The sequence below is a fragment of the Pleurodeles waltl genome, chromosome 9 (assembly GCF_031143425.1).
Source record: "Pleurodeles waltl isolate 20211129_DDA chromosome 9, aPleWal1.hap1.20221129, whole genome shotgun sequence".
NCBI classification, from domain to species: domain Eukaryota; kingdom Metazoa; phylum Chordata; class Amphibia; order Caudata; family Salamandridae; genus Pleurodeles; species Pleurodeles waltl.
The window spans coordinates 532552548-532569588 of NC_090448.1; positions in this window are offsets into that span (position 1 = coordinate 532552548).

Below are 17041 nucleotides of genomic sequence, written 5' to 3' on the forward strand. Positions count from 1 at the left end.
CGCTTGTTGGGTCGCAAACGGTCCGAACCGCAGAGTCTGAACATTTGTGACCAGAAAAAAAGGATTTAAAAAATGTGCAAAGACCCTTCTTGTGATTCACTAACCTATAACCAAATCGCAAATACGGTTTGCGATTCGGTATTAGGAAGGGACATGTTAGGGCGTCCCTTCCTAAAACCAAATTGCACTGGTATGTGTGTATGTTTTTTGCAATCAAAATGCGGTCGTGAAACGTTTGTATTTTTCTGCCTACTTCAAGTAGGTGGTAATCCAATTGCAAGTGTGAAAAGTCCCCACAGGACCCCTTCCCCTTTGAGGAAAATTTTAAGAACAGGCTGTGGTTCCATTAAAAAAAGAAAGGAAAACGTTTCATTTTTGTTTTTGAAGTGTATCCCATTTTCCTTTAGGGAAAACAAGATGCATTTAAAAAAACACTTCTTTATTTAAAAGCAATTACAGGTATGGTGGTCTGCAGAACCCAACAGGCTAAAATCCCTGTGATTTTAGCGCTTCCCATTGGGTTGCAAAGCGAGACCTACATTATGGGTATTAATGAGGTAGATCAATTTGTGACCTACTGGGAATCGCCAAAAGTGTAAAGCACACTTTCGTACTTGGGTGTTTGCGATTACCAAATAGAGAATTTTTTTTAAAAATCACAATTTGGTACTCACAAAGCTTAACACATGTACATCTGGTCCTGTATAATCAGATCACGATGAAGACTAATGAGCAGTTTCTGATATTCATATATGAAATGTATGAAAGCCTGAATAATGGCCAGTTCTTTTGAGAAAACAGCAGAAGTTGTAAATCAAGATTACACACAAACTATGTGGAGTATAAGCAAATAAATAGCAGATATATATAATTATAAAACAGTTTGATGATCTACACTTCTAAGATACAGCCCATAGGCTTCTGCTTATTTCTAAACTTTACCCCATGTGGTTTAGAGATAATTCTGTATTGCAACATTACAAATTAAACAATAAACCTAAGTAAAATAGCATTTTGTTTCTAATATCCCAGGTTAAAAACCTGCTATACGTAACAATACAGAAACTAAAACCATGCTAATCATCGCAAATCATACTAAGAAAAGCAAATACACAAGAAGATAAATCAAAGAAATAATGACAACTGAACAAATTTCATTGAATTACCCCTCCTTACAGCTTTCATTACAAGCCAGCTTTTATATTTGAAAAGTTTACACAAACCATCTAATTAATGTTCGATAGTTACAGATCACATTTCGTATCTCCATCCTCAAGACGTTAAAGACCAAAAATTGTCTTTCGTCTGCCTACTGCAAATTATTGCATTTAAATAATACAAGGTTAATCTGAAAGGTATTTTATTTTACATAACTAAGGATGCTGTTGCTGAGAATACTTCTAAAACTATAACTAAAACGTAGCTTCTCATACTTAGACACTATCCACACTCAAGTTTGCTTCTTCTACGTCAATCCGCACATCTCTTAAAAATACTTGTGTCTGCAGTTAGTTCAAGAGTTCTGCAGATGATAACATACTCCAAGAGTTCTGCAGATGATAACATACTTCAAGGTTAACCAGGGGGGTCATCCAAATGCGAGGACATTTCATTTCAAAGGATAGATTCGATAAGCATCTGTCTTGATAGTTTAGTGTCAAGGATTATAATGATATATTTTCCTCATCAATCACTTTAGTTCATAATGCTTGTCCTTTGTCTAGCCATCTTATAGCCTGTGTTAGAAATTGGGTGTCTAGTTGGCAGAGGTATGCACCCTGTCCAGGTAGGGACCACAATCCAAGTCAGGGTAAGTCAGATATACAACCTAAATTAACCTGTGATCACCCTCTGGCGGCTTGGCACAGAGCAGTCAGGCTTAACTTAAGAGGCAACATGAAAAGTATTTGTGCAAACCTTAGATTAAAACACCACAAAAGACTCCGCATCAGTTTAGAAATATAGAGAATATTTATCCTAGTAAAACAAGACCAAAACAACAATAATCCAAAGAGTTGAACTCATGATATGATTTTTTAAAGAATAAATTGTAACATATTGCTTAGAAGTCAAAAGCACTAAAAGGTTACAGGGGTAAATCCAAAGTTCAGGCTGACCACAATGAAGGGGAGGCCTGCAACAGGACCCACGATGTGCTGGCTGAAAAGTACCTTGGATGGATGGCTGTATCGACGTTGAGGAGGTGATGCAGAGGTGATACATTGGTTCTGAGCCGCACAGTCTGGGGATGCATCGTCGTCGGGCAGTGCAGTCATCGAACAATGTCCTTGAAGTGTGGGATAGAGCCCTCAGCATTGGAACTGACACATCGTCACCGAGCCACGCAGCAAAGGTGATGTAAAGTCCTTGACGGCAATGTGTCAGTGTTGAGGGACAATGCTGTGGTTCGGTGGAACGGTGTCAATGTAGCAGGATTTGCAGAAAAACAGCTGTAGAGTCCCCTTCAAAGACTCAGGACTGGATTGACAGCACTTTGCAGGACAGGACTCAGAGTTGGCAGAGTCCAGCAGCTGTGGCAGGGTTGGAAGAAGACTTTGATGGACCTGAGACTTCAGAAAAGGAGGCAAGCCAGCAAGCCCTGGTCTAGTCCTTCTCACTCACAGTATAGGACGGCAGCAAGCAGCAGGGCAGGCACAGAAAAGCAGGAGTCCAGCAAAGTCCAGCAGTGTTCCAGCAGAATGGCAGTCCTTTCAGCAGCGCAGCAGTCCTTAATCTTGGCAGAGTATCCTCAGGCCCAGTAGTGTACTGATTTGGCAGGGTCAGAAGTCCAGTTCTTATAGCTAGTTGTGCCTTTGAAGTGGGAGTGACTTCAAAGAGGGGCTTTGAAGTGCACAAAGGTCCTCCCTTTTCTACCCTGGCTCCAGACACACTACTGGGAGTTATGCAGCTCTTTCTGTGGAGACAGGCACAGCCCTATTCAGGTGCAAGTGTCAGCTCTTCACTCCCATCTAGCTCAAGAAGGTCCATCAGTCTGGTGACAGGCCATCAGGATGTAAGTGGCACATCTCAACTCCCTTTGTGTGTGACTGTCTAGGGAGAATGCGTAAAAGCCCAGCTGTCACCCAACCCAGACTTGTCTTGCAGGCAGGGAGCAGGCTCACAGGGCTTAAGAGCAGAAACATGCCAACTTTCTAAAAGTGTAATTTTTAAAGTTGTTATCATAAATCCAACTTTGACTAAAAGAGGATTTATTATTACAAGTCCATAGGTACCAAACACGACAGTCCTACTCCTTCTCAATCAGGAATCACACTTAATGAAGGCATTAAGTAATTCCACAATGTTATCCTATGAAAGGGTCGACCTCGCAGTAATGAAAAACGAATTTGAGAGTTTTTAACTACCAGAACATATAAAACTAAAATGTTTATGCCCTGCCTTATACTTACAGTGTACCCGGCCCTATATGCTACCCAGGGACTACTTTAGGGGGGTCTTCTGTGTAATAAAGGGGGAGTTTAAAGCTTTGCAAAGGATTTTGAATGCCAAGTTGACATGGCAGTGAAACCTCACAAACAGGCTCTGCAGTGGCAGGCCTAAGACATGTTTAAAGGGTTACTTAAGTGGGTGGCACAATCAGTGCTGCAGGCCCAATAGTAACATTTAATTTACAGTCCCTGGGCACATATAGTGCACTTTACTAGGGACTTACAAGTAAATTAAATATACCAATTGTGGATACACCAGTGTTACCATGTTTTGGGGGAGTGTGCACATGCACTTTAACACTGGTTAGCAGTGGTAAATCGGTCCTAAGGCCAACAAAAACAGAGCAGCAAAAATGAAGCAAGGTAGGCAAAATGTTTGGGGGAAGACCACGCTAAGACTGTCAGGTCTGACAGCATATTAGATGCTGTTCCTGACTTTTACGAGTTTGGGAGGAAAGCTCCATAGTTGTATAACACTTCCATATCCCTCCTAGAACAGAGGTCCATTTTGATTTTATTGCTTTCATTGGCACAACTAAAGCCAATTTCGTATCAGTACACATTGGGATCCACATGTATTAAGGTTTTGCATCGCCCTTGCACCTCGCAAAGGGGCGTAAGGGTCACACAAAAAACTATTTGAGATTTATCATGCCCTGCAAGGCCACCTTGCGTGGCACTGCATGCCATGATAAGTCTGGAGTAACGCAACACAGCGCAAATCACTGCCTTGCATTACTCTGCCCCAAGGAGACGTTTCATGGGTGAAGTGTGGGCGTTCCAACACATCTACACTTGGATTTTGGTGCATTCCAAGATTTACTATTAGTGGTGGACATAGGAATACATCAAAATGCTACACCTCCCAGGTGAGGCGTAACAAGGAGAAATATCTGTTTTTCTCCTCCTGTTTTCCTCTTTTTATGCTGCACTCTGTAGTACACTTAGAAAGAGGAAATGCCTCTCAGGATTGGTTTTGTGCAGGAAAGTGTCCCTCTCTGCCCAAAAACAATCCTGCCTACAACATAGGCTCCCTTCCACCATGACGCAAGCGTGCCTGCGTTGGTGCTAGACAGCCAAAAGTGCACGAACGCGAGGAAAGGACAGTAAAGAGTCATATGATTTTAAATACAGGGCATTCCTGCCTTTTCTGTTTCATGCAGCGCAGCAAGGTGGAGTGAAACAATGATAAAGATGTGCCCCTATCTTTAATCATCAACTGATCAAGAGATCATGTTAGTTGTTTTCCTAAAATAAATGATTGTGGTTTCAGCCAAAGTATTGGTAAGTATTTCAACATATTGTACACATTTATTAAGTAAACGTTGCATACTAAATGGGGTAAAATCCATCAAAATGTAGTCATCAGCTTCTGAAGGCATAGAAAACTATACCCCCACCTTATTGGTGCAACTGTGCACTGAGTATAAGCAAATTGGTATTCAGATAAGTATACAGTAAACAAACTAAGGAATTTTGTACAGCGTTGTCTGTGTTTTTTTAAAACTAGAAACTATTTGCAACATGGCGTCTTCCCTATTAAATTGCATTTTTTACCTAATTTGGCCTTGCAACCCTTGTAGTAACACCAGAAGATTATGAACAATATCACATATCACAGCTGGTCAAATTTTCTTCACAATCTAGAGTGGTCTGTTTTATGAAATGTGCAGCTGATCCCTCTTGATTGTACCTTATTGCTCTCATCAATAGTGCCATTATACATTTGTACCAGGCCCAGGTCCAAAGCCCATGGGTGTCAAATGAGCAATGTACCTTGTGATTAATTACATATTTTGCAAATAAAATAAATTTGATATCAAAGAAGAAGAAATGTCAATATTTGTATCCTTTCTACTGCCTTTGTGAAATACTTTCCTCATCCATTACTTTGTTATTGTTTTTCTTAGGTCTTGTCTTATTAAAGCCTGTGGTGTACTCTTCTTAATCCAAAAGATGATCTTCTGGACATCAATTCTTATCTAACTTCTGGTATGTCAGAATCAACAAGCTCCAGCATCAAGAAACTGTTGCAAAACTAAGGGCTTTGTTTTAAGCTTGGCAGATGTGAAACTGTCAAACTGCGGAGGACATCCTATCTGCTATATTATAATTGTCATACCCTATAATGCCCTTCAAATACAGTGAGAGGGACATCCTCTACATTGTGAGCCAAGACACTTGGTCCAAGGTGGATATAAGGGGAAATTACTCATCTTACCAAAAATCCCTAACTCTTGGTTTACTCTTTACATTTTACTTGCTGTTTGCTAGGCCTCTGTAGCGCAAAGCCCTCCACTCTTAAACATTTAAAATTACTAAATGCCTTTTTGTCTTCCTGCACATAACAGATAGTAATCTTACAGATGGGACCCTGAACAACGATTAATGAGACACCGAGCGGCGGCCACCGCAAATGTCAATGGGGTGGGACGGGGAATGACGGGGCGGGGGAAGCTATTCATTAAAAAAATTAAAAACACTTACCTTCTTCTGTTCTCGCTGCTTCCGCCTCCTGCCGCCTTGCTCCTCTGCTCCTGATGGTGTCCCAGTATTCACTGGGACACCAGCACAGGCTCCCCAGCAATCCTGGTGCTGCTCTCATGCTAAACCTAGCATGAAAACAGCGTCAGGATTGGTCTAAGTAGCTTGGACTGCAGCTCAGAAAGTGCACTGGGGTCTGTGCAGTTTCTCCAGCCCGGCTGATCAACACAGTCGGGTTGGAGAAATTTAAGAGTGCATGTGTGCTTGGCCAGCCTAAGACGGCCGGCAAACCACACATGCGCACTTAGCGCAATTCACTCCTTCCCTCCCTCACCCCTCCTGTGGCCCAGCCCGACCCTCCCTGCACTGCTGGCTGAGCCAGCGGATGAAAAATAAAACTATAGTGAACTACTGTTTTATTTTTCATCTGCTGGCTCTTAGCCGGAGGGCAACTCTCTTCTGCTATTGCGGAGGAGCCGCCCTGGAGACAACCTTGCTGACATCTGTGAAGGCGTTTTATAGTTTTAATGAATTCTATTTATTTTTGGTTTTATAGTGTAGTGATTTTAATTGATCAAACAATAACGTTTTTACTTATTTAATTACGTTGTGTTTGTATTAGATCTGCCGAACTCTAAATAGGTCCCTAAGAGTTGAAATGAGCAGATACCCTTTGCTCAAAAATATAATTGAACTTCAAAACAGAGTTCAGAAGTATATAACTTTTTTTGATCTGCCATTCAGTCTATCAAATTAAACCATTCCTGATATATAAAGTAGAAAAGTAATTAGCAGTCTTAAAAGCAATAGATCACAGCACAGGAATAGTTTGAGCCCGGAAACCTATAATAAATGTCCAACTCCTTCCAAGCCTGTCATACTTATGCAAAAGGAAGATATAAACCTAGAAAATTGGCAAAAGCATGATAAGTAAATTTCCCATGAAGAACAATGATCCAAAACAGCAACAATGATTGGATTCCCAGCTCAATTCTACCAACAAATTATCTCATCTTGACAGTCTTTAATTCAATGTTCTAGTCGATACTCCATAAAGAAATTGTGGCATATAAAGAAAGCCTAACCCTACTCAGGGAAGCTTGAGGATCGTTGTCTCAAATTTAAAATTAGAAAACATGGTGGCAAAACAGTGCATTTTTCACCAAATGTTCTATCAAATTTAGCTAAAAAGCATAATTTTAAACTTATGTGATAAACCATATGCATTCTCTTCATCATTTAATTCCTAGCTGCAATAGGGAATTAATGTCAGCTATCAGGAAATTATACTTAATTCTGTCTATATCCATGTGCTTGAAAAGACTTCCAATGGCGCTGGCCCCATAAAAAGGACATAAGGTCTGATTTAGATCTTGGCAGACAGGTTACTTCATCACAAACGTGATGGATATGCCATCCGCCGTATTACAAGTTCCATAGACTATAATGGAATTTAAATATGGCAGATGGGATATTCGTCGTGATTGTGATGGAGAAACTCTCCTCCAAGATATAAATCAGTATCTCTTGAATCCATCCGGAGGGCCTTTGCTGGATAGCTCTCTTTCCATATGCCACTGCCTGGCAGAAATTAGAAGTGCCTGCCCATAATTGCCCCCATCATTTTTGTACAACTTCAAAGATTCTATGCCTTTATCCCATTAGGCAATTGTGAAGTTTTCACTTTGGGGTTGTTTTGGCAAGGATCTAAACCTAAATAATTCACAAACAAATCACACAGACCACTTGTCAGTATCAATTTTCTAGGTATATCTGATCCCATTATAGCTTATAGGCAGCCTGCACAAGAATGATAAAAAAAATAAACTGGATCCAGAAAGGTGCCGCAATTTATTGGCTCCATTTTGTCCTGTCCATCAACATCGACTTTGTTATCACATCCTACTAATTCTTCTCTCATCGACCATGGCTTGGCTGTGTCATAAGATTCTGTTATGCAGCAGCAATACCCCACAGACCAAGCATGGAGATATCCATTTGGTAAAGACTCATAGCCATAGCACTGACTTCTTGACAATGAATATAAGGTGCTTAATAGGCATTGAGGCCCAGAAATAAAACCACTACCTACATCCTACAACATACATCCAAATAATGGAGCAAACCAAAAATATATTTTGTGGCACTATACAGTGAAAGAAAATGTATTGTTTAAAGTTGACATCACTCTGCCTTCTCCTCCCACATTGGTTTTAATTCTATGATTAAAATATAGGAATCTCTTGGAAGGAAGACTCATCTCCTAAAAAACAAACAAGGGCTATAAAAATAACTATATTTTGATGTGTCTGCCTACACTAGATTGTGCTACTGACATGGGAGCAGACAATAACTGTGATAGATGTGTTCAATTCTTTATATGCATGACTGCAGAGGCATCTGATGCATCATTTGCAATTGCCACGGAATACTACAGTATGACTTAACAGCAGAATGATGTGGGGAACCCATATTTCAAACCTGCAGGGTTCCTTGTGTTTTGTGAATGTGGAAGCAATTTCAGCTGAGTTGGTTGGTACACAAGCCTACCCTACATGCATGCACAACACATCAGCGCTCCAGTATTAGGAGATCTAGCTCCTCACTTTATTCTAAAAACTGATCGTTTTTCTATCGGCTAACAGGAGAAGTAAATCACAGGATTCAGATACCCCTCTAAACTCACTGCCCTTGTCATTGATATTAGAAAACAGTCAATGCTTGTTTTCATAGGATGTGTCTGGGAAATACTCTGAATGAGAGAGTACACATGGGTAGATTTTAAGCATCCAAAAAGGACTTTACTGATATTATATTAGATTAATTAATTAATTAATTAATTCTTTCTTTCATTATTTTCATTCATTCACTCTGTTCTCCCTTCTTCGGACTGCCTACCACAAAGTGAAGTCACTATAGCCGTTTCCTCGCCTATGCAACGGCTTCTGCCTATATATAGCAACTGTGCGACCTACGAGTGATTTTTTAGCTGCTTTTCAGCTGCAGGTCACCAGCCTCCTCATCTGCAGCCAACATCATGGCACAGGACGAGAGGGCTTGCACAGTGGCATAGCACAAAATGATGGAGTCATCGTCCAGAACGTAGTGAAGGGCACCTGCGTATCCAATATCTCACAAAAATGCATTGGCATTAGGCAAAATGGGGGCCACCTAATGGGTTGGGGGTCCCCTGAAGCATTGTGGACCCTCCTCTGCTGCAGGTGTGTAGGGGCAGTGGTAAGCTCCCGGGCTTATATGATTCTGCAGGTTGTCATTAGATTAATCCCAGGTTTGTCGCCTCTCGTATGAGAAATTCCATGTTCAATTAAGTTTTATATAGGCCGGTAGGAGTCGCGGAATGACAGAATGTAGGAGAATAAGTCATTTGAGGCCCATGTCCATAGGTCAGTTACAGACTCATCTTACAAAGCAAACATGGTTACAGGTGTCTAGCCTTCTTTTTCCACTTGTGATACTAAGGCCCATATTTATACTTTTTTAGCGCTGCTTTTGCGTCGTTTTTTGACAATACAATTGTATTTTGTAAGTTTGAGACGATTTTGCGTCAAAAAACGACGCAAATGCAGCGCTAAAAAAGTATAAATATGGGCCTAAGTTGGTTAGTTTAGTGCAGCTACAGCGAAAATTCCAGCTTTTGTTTTCCAAGTGAAGATTATGCATCTACTGTCAGCCAGGAGCCTTCTTAACTTTATCTCTCCTCAGAGACGTTTCCCCAGCTCACTAGAAGATCTATGTGCCCTTTGCCACAGATATTACAGGAATTTAATTTGGCATATTCCTGGTATGTCAGCCTTATGTCATTGTAGAGGCATTCAATTTGGCTGTTAGCCAGAATGTTAGTCAGACTAAAGTAAGGAGCAGTTTCTTGACACTAAGCAAAGCGATCTTTGATCTTTGTGTAGTTCGAAGGCTGCTAGCAGTAACAGCCCTTAGACAGCGCCTCACTAGGTCGGAAGGAACTATCAATGCACCCCTTAAATCGCCATATCAACATAAACTGAGTGTATTACCTGTAAAGTAGTTAATTTAAGCACACCCTTATGCCTACTACGAAAGCTCAAGATCTCTAGTGGCATAAAAAACTCTAAAAGCAAAAGATCTGTGCCTCTGAAGACCCCTAAAACTCTAAAAAAGGACCTCAAGCATTAATTTTCTGAAGTACCACCTAAACCCTTTCACAATCATTCGTCACATCCATAGTCTGAACAAATAATATAAACAAATTGTATGACCACCGCTGACATAAGACAAGCGGCCCCTCCTTTTTTGTTAAGCATGACCTGAGGAATCAGAATTCATTGTTTCATTCCTTTCATGTATATCAACTGAGCATCATACCTGTTGCCTGTTATGGGTTATCTTCAGTGGCCCTAACCGTCTTTCTGTTGCACTTTTGTATCAAATCCCATCCTGTCTGATGGCATGGTTTCTACTCTATCCTGACGAGGGGATGCTGCAACTTATCTCTTCCACTTTCTCTGGCGTTATGAAGAGCCCATCTTCAATGTTTGCTGTTCTTTCTCCTGAAGAGTACAATTGCTGTAAAACTACTTTCCCAGCGATGCTTTGTCCACATTATACAAAATTATGTATATAACAAATTAGATAAATACTTGAGTGTGCTCAAAGTTAAAATGTGCAAACCTTTTCTTTCAGTGTGCATAATTATTGACATTCAGAAAAAGAAATATGCACTTTTCAATGAGCATTGGTGAGATAATAGCAAATCACAAAGCAGAGGAAGGGCAAAAAAAAGCAATATTATGTGCCATTAATGCCATTTTCTGTACTAAGGGGCAATTTTGTTTTGCAGAAAGGAGGTGTAGGAAATCCCCCCTTTCTGCCCTGATCACCCCCAAACGTTTTGGACAGATACTGGCAGTTACTGACTCTTGGCTGTGCCCTCGGTATTGCTAACCAGTCCCAGTGACAGTGCCCTGTTTAAAGTGGATATGCAAAATAGGCTAATTATAATTGGCACTATTAACCTACCTGTAAGTCCCTAGTATATGGTAGGGCATGTAGGTATAGAGACCCCAGCATAGGTAGTGCCCCCATAGGTGCACTGCTGAGGTGCCGTGTTATTTTAAAGGTAGGCCTGCCTTACTTGCTGCTTTTAACGTTGCCTTCAAATTTGACTTTGGAATTAAAAGTACTTTCAAAGTCTTAACCTACTGTTTTTTTTACATATAAGGTATGCCCTACGTGTCCCTAGAGCTGGGTGCTATGTAATTATAAGCAGGGGCTTTATAAAATATGTTTTATAAGCCCTGGTGAGGGAAAAAAGCCAAATTTGTTTTCCCTCACTCTGGTGAATGGGCTCCATAGGCTAACATGGGAGACTTTATTTTTAACGACTAAAGTCTCAAAAGGTGCAAAATATTTCAAGTTTAATAGCACAATTATGGTTATAATAAATCCAACAACTTATCATTGTTGAAGTTAATATAACTAGTTCAGGGAAAGAGTTTTAGAACTCTACTTGAAAGGTGCCAACTTCAGATCTGTATTGCCCTTCTATGATTGGCCAGCCCCTGGCAGCTTGACAAGGCTGCCTTGATGAGGTGTGAAGTGGCCTGGGCTGAGGACAAGGGAGGTGCCGTGGACAGGAGAGCTGCCTCAGCAGATGGTGAAACAGGATGGGGGAGAGTAGCCAAACTGGACTTCAAAGGAGGGAAGGACATTTGGAGCAGCTCAGGGCCTCCCCCATTTCCTGAAAACTCAGACAACCCTGATTAGATTGGGAGAGGGCAGGAAAGGGGTGTGTTACGGAATTTTTGCCTCACCAGTGGGTGGACTCAGCCAGACATAACCTCCAAAATTGAATTTCTGCCATTTTGGATTTTTAAAGAATGTTGCTCCCTGGAATTGATTTTTGCCACAGAAAGTGGTCATCCAAGAGGGTGGGTGGCTGTCTGTGATTGTACTGTTGCCCCCCTTGCTTTCCACCCTAGGGGCAAGGATAAATATGTCAGAGCTGCACCCACACCTCAGATCTCTACCAGGAACAAAGACAAGAAGAAGTAGGGCTGCCCTGATTGACCCCTGACCTGCACCTGGACACTGTACTCTGAAGGACTGCACCAGCTGCACAATTGGGCGTTACCACAAAAATGACTTTACCTGGCTTCAACTGGTTCAAGAAGGGACTCCCAGTTTGCTACATGTAGAAAATAGCTAACCAGAGTCCCCTGCATCAAAACATGAAGGAACTGACCAGCTGATCACTGTCCAGTAGTCTTTTTTTTTATTTGAGCCAGGTGCATTCTGGGAGTTGGAGTCTAACCCTCAAGGAGCAACTCTGAGCTTCTGGAATGTTGGGATGAGCTGTGAACTCCTAAAGGATGTCAAAGATCTTCTGGAAGAAGATCCAGAGGTTTGGAGAAGATTGGAGAACTTTTGGTGAAAAGCTTCATAAAGGGGCCAACTCGATGTTGTGAGTCGACTGCGACTTGGCCTGACTTGCTGGTTCGTCCCACTGAAAAGCTCCAGAGCCACAGACTCCCATTATTTTATCGGGGGCTCCTGGAAAGGCAATACGATGATGTCAACTCAAAATTGGCTTGCTGTGGAGGGTCGTCCAACATCAGAGAGAAAACGCTTCAAAATGGTGACAAAGTCCAAATGTAAAAAGTTGACCGAGCCTTCCCATACAGCATATTCGTGGAGGGCTCCAGGTTCGCCGGATCCAATTTCAAGTTCAGCCCGGACGAAGATTTCCATCCTGAAAAATTGACTAAGTCTGAATGTTGAATTCTTCACTGAGGTCTCCTGCGACACATATCTGAAGAAGGCTCCAGGGTGATTGGATCCAATCTGCGACTTTGCCTGATGAGAAAAATCTTCAAGAAAAAGAATAAGGGCCTTATTTATGAAAAGTTAGCGCCACCTTAGCGTCATTTTTTTACGCAAAAGCGTTGCAAACTTACAGAATATAATAATATTTTGTAAGTATGTGCTGCTTTTGTATTAAAAAATTACGCTACGGCGGTGCTATATTTTCATAAATCAGGCCCTAAGTCCGCCCAGGGCCATAGGCAGCGAAAGCTTCTGTTTCAGTCCTTGTTTGTGAACCATTCTGCACAAACAACGACAACCAAAGAGATGAAGACTTACATTAGCCTTCCTGGGTGTCCTCTCCTCCTCATCCAACAATGACAAGTCCTCTTCAGCAGCTGTCTCCCTCCTCTGCTCCTGTGTGCCCTGCAGCTCAGTTATGGGCTGCACATTGCAAGCGCAGGCTGTCTGCACTTGCACTGTGCAGCCCATACTGGGCTGCAGCACGCACCGGTGAGCTCTGCTCTGCAGGTGGAGCTAGCGGAGTTTTTTGGGTAACTCCACAGTCCAAGTGGAGGGATGAGATCCAAAAACTCCGTTAGCTCTGCCAGTGGATCGGAGCTCCCCGCACAGGACTATACTTTACATAGACCGACGTGAGTAAAAGTGGCATGTAATAAAATTGCCCTTGTGTGCCACTACCAACATATACAAACATTAAATTCTTACATATCTAATATAGTGCAAAAACAAGAAACACACATAAGTTAGAATTATACCTACATGGTTTTTGCCAGCATACCAGCCAGAGAGTAATGTTTTTTCCATGCTCATGCTCCATTTGCACACAAGTCAAAAGTCACTTAAGACTGTGCACACCTAAACAGAGGGCACATACCAATCATGCACCCCTCCATGTGCTTTGAGAGAAGGCACAGTGGTCCAACATGAAGAGTCTCTGACATTGCAACAGAATTCATGCTGGCAGCATTTTTGATAGGTTAATTCTGCACTCTGGCCCTAGAGGCCTCCCGTGCGTGTGAGCGCAGAGTAGAGTTGCACCTAACTTTGATGGGGCCATCCGGTTATGCCTCAAGGGTCTGGAGAGGACACGTGCACACTAAAGAAAAACCATGGGTGAAGTGCTGTCCCACGTCTCTAAGTTGCGCTATCTTCTGCATTTGATAACTCTTTTGGTAATAGCATGTGCTAAAATTTAATAGGCCGGATATCCCCTGTCTGTAGTTGTGGCACATGAACGGGTGCATTCAGATGCAAAGCTGTGCTGGGCACCACATATTACTCTGGCCCCACGTCCTTCACAAATGCAGTGTTAAATGTGCCTTCAGAAGTTGCCAGTTTGAATCCCAGATATTGCTTTGTCCCAAATCTCAGGCTTGTCATCCTTCTAATTAGGGAACATACAAGGGCATGGGAAAATTTGCTGAAAGCAGCGAGAATTTGTTTTATGTGTAATTGAGGATCACGGGATTATTACCATGGACCAATTATATGCCCAAATTTGAAGGCATTGTGTAGGCAGTATCTCAGGGTTGGTGGAAGCTGTACAAAGCTAGAATATGAAACTGTGCTTTGATCTGTATTAGCATTTTAAATCTTTTTTTGCACAATAATGACCGGTAAGGGAATGTCTTTCGCCCTTTTTACCTTATTTCAAAATCATTATCATCATAAAAAGTATTCTGGCGCTTTTACCATATAATTGACAACATAAAATCAGAGGACAATTATCAGAGAAGACATTTCTTTTTATTCAATCAAAATATTTGTATATAATTTTGTATTTGCATGGTGAAAACCCAAAAAACAAACTTAGTAAAGACATTCCACTTGATATGATATATTTTGTTACTTCACAGTAACACATTATCATTCCATTACCTTATTGGGCAGTTACCAATTTACAATTGGAGAGTATCTAGGTGCACAGGATAAAGCAGTAACCTTAAAACACAGCCATCAGTTGAAATTATAATTTGGATTTGTAGTTCACCTTCTGTTCTGCAATGTGAATGCCCACCCCTAACATATGGCGTGAAGTACATACTAAATCCTCACAAATAAATATTGACTCATGTGAAGCTCCTTCTTCGGAATGTAACTCAGCGATTCGTTTTTTTCATTGTCATGGCTCAATTAAATGGTTTGGCCTGAGAACACTGAGGATTGTAAAGTGAGGATGGAATGCGCTTTGATCTTCCTTCCGGGGTTATTGTTTCATTAATAAATGAGCATGTCATTTGTCTCACCAGAGGGAGCTCATGCCCTCCAGGCCTGCTCGGCTTTCTTGCGCAGGTTTTATAAAGATGAATTTCCAGGGCTCTGAAATACCACGGATTAGTATTTAAGCCTGACAGCACTTCGGGGAGCAGTGGGCTTAAAGTGCTTCACACAGGTCTCCAAAGCACTTGTTTACTAATAGAAGAAGCCAGTCGCCGTCTGCAGCTGCTGATATCGCATTACCATTTCGGAAGACAGTGGCAGAGATAACAAATCACAGTTTTAATAATTACTCCTGTATTACGTTTTTTGTTTCCTGCATAACTGCAAAGGCTGGATTTCATCCAAATAAACAGAGAAACAGTATGGAACGTTTATCTTTTAATGATAATGGCGGCACATCATGTTCCACCAAAAAAAAAAAACTTTCCTGCTGGATTTTTTTTCTTCAGATTTCTGGAGTTTCAATAAAAATGCAATTATATATTATAATTCTGATCTTTTTAATCTTCACTTCAAAAAGTAGTCGCAGTTAGCAAGTTTGTTGCGGATGGCGGTGGGTGGCGGAGCCGCAGAATCTTCGCCATATGTAGCGATTCACTAGACGTTGCCTGAGTGAGGGTGCATCTGTCATTGAAACTATACTGACAAATTGAGCTACTTTGCATTCAAATTAATATGTAGCTTAATTTGAATGCAAAGCTGCTCCATTTGAGCTGTTATTAAGCAACGAATGGATTTCTAAAATGCAACACACACACAGTTTGTGTATTTGCAGGCCCGTTCTGATTCCACAATATCTATGACCGTTAAACATGTTACATATTTAGGTTATAACAATATATATATATATGTTTAAATCAATATAGTACATGTAGGGCCTAAATGTCAATTTATTCAATTGGGCATTTCCTTGGAGGGCTAGAGTCATCAGGGCAGGGGTATGGCTTCAGGGTGTGGGGGGAGTGTTTGGGTTGTTACACTTCCCTAATAAATGTCTTTTTGGTAAATAGTTGGGTGCCAGGGCTTTCCGTCGGGTACGATGAAATGTATGTCGATTTTCACCACAACTTTTTACATACACCCTGATAAAATGCACATACAAGCCCTCCCTCTCTAAGGTTTTGAAAGTCTTAAAAAATGTTGGTCATTTTACAAAATATTGTGATTTCTTTCGCTTCATACCCCTACCAATCCGCATTGCGCTCCATTTTTACTGCCCTTTAAACACTTTGCCTGTGACCTGCATATGGTATAACATATTTTAACATTATATTCGGTGCTTAATTTGAGCCAGTGGTTTCCGGTGCCGGGCACAGCCACTTACTTTTACGGCTGGCACTTATTTTTCTGCCTCATGCATTTACTACGAGCAAAAGACACATATGATAAATATGGAGGAAGAGAAAAACGAAAAAGCGTCACAAAGGGAGAAAGCAGAAAGCTACAGGAGTGAGCTGCAGGGGCAGGGATTGGCTGTAAATGGATTAAAGAGGTCCGAAATGGTTTTAGTATTATGCTACCTCAGTATTCTGTGCTCTGGCATTTAATTGCAGCAGCTGCGTGTTTCAAAGAAGAGATTTGTGCACCGGCACGTTTTTATTTACAAATTAGGCACCAATTGTTATTGTTGGAAAATCTGAAGTTCATGCTTCCCCAATGTTACTGATCAAGCTATGCTTCTGCATCAAGGGGCAGATTTTAAAGGCCTGGGCCGCTGCAGGTGTCTGTAGCTTTCTGGAGCTCCCAGGCCCCCAGGGCCTTTTATTCCAGTTGACATTTCCTTGAGATGGGGAGCGGGGAGCATTTGGGGAGAGCTGGAGTTATCGGAGGTCGTTATGAAAGCTCAGGAATGCTCCTGGCGCCTCTGTCACTTTCCCCAGCTCCCTTGAGTTAATTTGCAGCAGGCGGAGGGAGAGAGGGGGAAAAGAGATAGAGAAAGAAAGAGATGCCTGCAAGAAAAACATAGATGAAATGGGAGGATGGAAGGGAGCCACATAGAGAGAGAGGGGAGGAAGGGATTGGCAATGGCTTTAACACGTTTGCCAGGGCTGCTTTTGGTTCCCAGT